This window comes from Mesoplodon bidens (genome assembly GCF_964165515.1).
Source record: "Mesoplodon bidens genome assembly, chromosome: 14".
Lineage (NCBI taxonomy): Eukaryota > Metazoa > Chordata > Mammalia > Artiodactyla > Ziphiidae > Mesoplodon > Mesoplodon bidens.
This window is the reverse complement of record NC_138170.1, coordinates 36,847,996-36,853,495: the sequence shown is the minus strand read 5'-3', so window position 1 is coordinate 36,853,495 and position 5,500 is coordinate 36,847,996. Positions and strand designations below refer to the sequence as shown.

At 34.6% G+C, this 5,500-nt stretch overlaps 1 pseudogene across 1 annotated transcript; it reads right to left on the bottom strand.

Moving 5' to 3' along the window:
* Positions 1 to 1,067: 1,067 nt before the first annotated feature.
* Positions 1,068 to 2,964, bottom strand: LOC308627802 (hypoxanthine-guanine phosphoribosyltransferase-like; annotated as a pseudogene). Its single transcript has 2 exons — positions 2,581 to 2,964; positions 1,068 to 1,340 (listed from the first exon to the last, which is right to left on the bottom strand). The product of its transcript is annotated as a hypoxanthine-guanine phosphoribosyltransferase-like (transcript).
* Between the last annotated feature and the right edge of the window lie 2,536 nt (positions 2,965 to 5,500).

The window sequence follows — 5,500 nt, the reverse complement described above, 5'->3', positions numbered from 1 at the left end:
AAGAAGGGAATCTACTTTTGTGGAATCAAGAGACTAGTATAATTTGGGTTCCCCATATTCTAAACCTATTACTAAGGATCTAAAGAGAAGTATGGAGTCTCCACTCTCAAAATCATGGGAATCATTTCCAGCAAGATTAATAAATAACCCTGTAGAAGCAGCCACATAGCACAGGAGATCAGCTTGGTGCTTTGTGACCACCTAGAGGGGTGGGATAGGGAGAGTGGGAGGGAGACACAAGAGGGAGGAGATATGGGGATATATGTATATGTATAGCTGATTCACTTTGTTATAAAGCAGAAACTAACACCATTGTAAGGCAATTATACTCCAATAAAGATGTAAAAAAAGGATTAATAATTAACACTATAAAGTTAAACTGTTTGCTTCTTTTTTTCCTCTTTTAAAGAGACAGCCTTTATTTTAAGGATTTTTATATTGAAGAATTCAAAAAGTGGTAGGTTTTTGGAACTTACTGATCTGTATTTAAAAGATACAGATCAATCTGTTGACAAAGATTCACCAAAAATAATTTGAACAAGTGGGAAATTACAGTTAATACTACTGAAACCTACTAAAATAATTCCAGGACATGTGGTTTATCTGACATAACGATACTTCTAAGTGCTGTGACTGATATGAAACTGACTGTTTCTTACTTTTCTGAACACACAGTGGTATAATTAACAATATTCAATCACTCTGTTCTTTCCTGAATATATAAAAAGTAAAATACCAGTTAAAAAACTAATATATTCTTCTCTTTAAGTGTTTTTTACATATACAATGTCAATATTTTCATTCCATAGTGGTGTGGTTTAAGAGGTTTTTCATTCACGAGTAGAACAACAATCCACCCAAAGGGAAATGATAGTCTGTAGGCTCACAGTGCAAATAAAGAGTTTGAGAATGCAGCAACTGACATTTCTAAGATACAAAACAGATAAAATTCTAAGAAGTTACATGCAATAAGCTCAACTAAGCATCTGGCCACAGAACTAGAGCATTTGATAATTTTACTGGTGATTTTAGTGGGACTCCAGATGTTTCCAAACTCAACTCTCATCTTAGGCTTTGTATTTTGCTTTTCCAGCTTCACTAATGACACAAACATGATTCAAATCCCCGAACTATTCATTATAGTCAAGGGCATATCCTACAACAAACTTGGCTAGAATTTCAAATCCAACGAAGTCTGGTCTGTATCCAGCACTTTGAGGGGTCTTTTTCACCAGCAAGCTCACATCCTTGATCATCTTTGGATTATGCTGCTTAACCAAGGAAAGCAAGGTTTTCATTGTTTTGCCAGTGTCAATTATACCTTCCACAATCAACACATTCTTTCCAGTGAAAGTTTTTTTTATTTTTTAATTAATTAATTATTTATTTTTTTTTTACATCTTTATTGGAGTATAATTGCTTTACAATGGTGTGTTAGTTTCTGCTTTATGACAAAGTGAATCCGTTATATGTATACATATGTTCCCATATCTCTTCCCTCTTGCGTCTCCCTCCCTCCCACCCTCCCTATCCCACCCCTCTAGGTGGTCACAAAGCACCGAGCTGATCTCCCTGTGCTATGCGGCTGCTTCCCACTAGCTATCTATTTTACGTTTGGTAGTGTATATATGTCCACGCCACTCTCTCACTTTGTCACAGCTTACCCTTCCCCCTCCCCATATCCTCAAGTCCGTTCTCTAGTAGGTCTGTGTCTTTATTCCTGTCTTACCCCTAGGTTCTTCATGACATTTTTTTTCTTAAATTCCATATATATGTGTTAGCATACAGTATTTGTCTTTCTCTTTCTGACTTACTTCACTCTGTATGACAGACTCTAGGTCTATCCACCTCATTACAAATAGCTCAATTTCATTTCTTTTTATGGCTGCGTAATATTCCATTGTATATATGTGCCACATCTTCTTTATCCATTCATCCGATGATGGACACTTAGGTTGTTTCCACCTCCGGGCTATTGTAAATAGAGCTGCAATGAACATTTTGGTATATGACTCTTTTTGAATTATGGTCTTCTCAGGGTATATGCCCAGTAGTGGGATTGCTGGGTCATATGGTAGTTCTATTTGTAGTTTTTTAAGGAACCTCCATACTGTTCTCCATAGTGGCTGTACCAATTCACATTGCCACCAGCAGTGCAAGAGTGTTCCGTTTTCTCCACACCCTCTCCAGCATTTATTGTTTCTAGATTTTTTGATGATGGCCATTCTGACTGGTGTGAGATGATATCTCATTGTACTTTTGATTTGCATTTCTCTAATGATTAATGATGAGCATTCTTTCATGTGTTTGTTGGCAATCTGTATACCTTCTGTGGAGAAATGTCTATTTAGGTCTTCTGCCCATTTTTGGATTGGGTTGTTTGTTTTTTTGTCATTGAGCTGCATGGGCTGCTTGTAATTTTGGAGATTAATCCTTTGTCAGTTGCTTCATTTGCAAATATTTTCTCCCATTCTGAGGGTTGTCTTTTGGTCTTGTTTATGGTTTCCTTTGCTGTGCAAAAGCTTTTAAGTTTCATTAGGTCCCATTTGTTTATTTTTGTTTTTATTTCCATTTCTCTAGGAGGTGGGTGAAAGTTGAGAGATCATCTTCACCAATTACTTTTATGTCGACTGTTGACTGGTCATTACAGTAGCTCTTCAGTCTGATAAAATCTACAGTCATAGGAATGGATCTATCACTATTTCTCTTCAGTACTTTGATATAATCCAGCAGGTCAGCAAGGAATTTGTAGCCCCCGTTGAGCACACAGAGGGCCACGGTGTGATGGCCTCCCATCTCCTTCTTCACATCTTGAGCAAGACGTTCGGTCCTGTCCATAATTAGTCCATGAGGAATAAACACCTTTTCCAAATCCTCAGCATAATGATTAGGTATACAAAATAAATCTAGGTCATAAGCAGGTTAATTATTGCTAATCACGATGCTGGGGCTGCAGATCCCCATAACAGAGCCGGCTGACCGGCCAGCTGAGGGCAGTTTGGGCTAAACTGTTTACTTGTTATACCAAACTTGATGGTCAGAGTAATAGCTACTTCTCCAATAATTGTTTAATGTATTTCATTGGGATTCAATTACATCTATGGTTTACTTTCCTAAATAATTATTTTCACAAAAATTTTGAGCCTTGTGCAATGATTTGTTTCTCTTTGACCAGAGGCAAAGTTATTTGGTAATAACATGTTACCCTATGTGACAAGAAACTGATTTGGTGAGTTATTAAATAACTTAATTTAAAATTACCTCTTACTGTAATAAAGGTATAAATTCTTTCCACTTGATACTAATAAAGAGTTTAGAAACAATATTTTAAAGTGAACATGTTAATTTATTGCCTTAAAATGAACTGTGAGAATTCCCTTGTGGTCCAGTGGTTAGGACTCTGTGCTATTACTGAGGAGGGCCTGGGTTCAATTCCTGATCAGGGAAATAAGATCCCACAAGCCATGCCACATAGCCAAACAAACAAACAAAAACTGTGAGATATTTATAAGAATTTAGATAAATTTAAAGGTAAGTTATATATGGGCACAATATCTTTAGATATGATTCCACATCAGCATCCACATTTAAAAAATCTTATTATATACAGACAACTTATATGACTCAATATCAAAAAACCAAATAATCCAATCAAAAAATGGGCAAAAGACCTTAATAGACATTTCTCAAAAGAAGACATACAGATGGCTAACAGGCATATGAAAAGGTGTTCAACATTGCTAATTATTAGAGAAATGCAAATCAAAACCACAATGAGGTATCACCTCACACCAGTCAGAATGGCCATCAGCAAAATGTCTATAAATAATAAATGCTGGAGAAAGTGTGGAGAAAAGGGAACCCTCCTACACTGATGGTGGGAATGTAAATTGGTGCAGCCACTATGGAAAACAGCATGGGGGTTCCTCAAAAAAACTAAAAATAGATTTGCCATATGATCCAGCAATCCCACATCTGTACATATATCTGGAAAAGATGAAAACTCTAATTCAAAAAGACATGCACCCCAATGTTCATAGCAGCACTGTTTATAATAGCAAAGACATGGAAACAAACTAAGTGTCCATCAACAGACGAATGGATAAAGAAGATGTGGGATACACTCAGCCATAAAAAAGAATGAAATATTGCCATTTGCTGCAACATGAATGGACCTAGAGAATATCATACTAAGTGAAGTAAATCAGACAAATATTATATGATATCACATATATATGGAATCTAAAAAATAATACAAATGAATCTATATATAGAACAGAAACAGACTCACATAGAAAACAAATTTATGGTTACCAAAGAGGAAAGGGAGGGAGGGATAAATTAGGAGTATGGGATTAACAAATACAGACTATTATAGATAAAATAGATAAGCAAAAAAGCTTTACTGTATAACTCAGGGAACTATATTCAATATCTTCTAATAACCTATAATGGAAAATAATCTAAAAAAAATAATTGAATCACTTTGTTGTATACCTGAAGCTAACACAATATTGTAAATCAACTATACATCAGTTTTAAAAAAATGTATCCTAAATTACCTGAAGTGTAATCTTATAATCCTCAAACTGTTAATGAATAATAAAAAGCTTTTGGAATCCCAAGTATAATATATTCTATTCACAAAACTTTTCAAAGGTTTATAAGAAAGAACCAGGCTATGAATTACCTAGAAAGTCAAACCTCATGAAAGGAATTTTTCTTACTATATTAAGTGATATTTTAAGGCTGACTTTAATATTTTGTCTTCAAAGACATACCCATTGAGCATTCTTACTAGAAAGTTCTTTCCCTTTAAAAATACTGTGTATATTATAGTTTTTTGGTTCTGTGACATTTCTTTGTGTTAGATTACCGCACTCTTCATATGCTATAGCAAGCAGCTGCTCCATGCGTCAAACTATGTGGGAAATGAGAATGACAAACTCAAGGAAGATCAGTAAAGCAAAACCTTTAAGGAAACCTCAGATCTGTCTAGTGAATTATGATACTGATTAGGAGCAAGTGGCCATTTTACTGAATAAGTAATAAGTTCCATCTTTAGTGTGATAGTATTATTGTGCTAGTAATGCTTTTTATATTGCACTGTAAAATGTGCATTATGTTCCCCTTTTTAAAAGGAAATTAATCCTTACCTTTTAGTGACTGTAATAAAATATTTCTCCCCCTTCACTAAATTTTTTTTTTAAACAAAAACAAAAACTCTTTAATAAAAAAAAAAAAACCAACCAGAAATTGTCATTGACCGGAAAGGTAAAGATACACGACCATATTTAAATAATTCTACCTAGTCACATCTACAATGTTTGATGGTTCCGGAGGGCAAAATGACATGCCAGGAATATCATTACATCTTCCTCCAACGTACAGATATTAGAAAAGAAAACAGATGAAGTCTATCATTTTCTTGATTTTTTAACTTATTTTTATAAATAATACCTCACCAGTAAGTTAATCTTTTTTTATCACATTTTTTTAT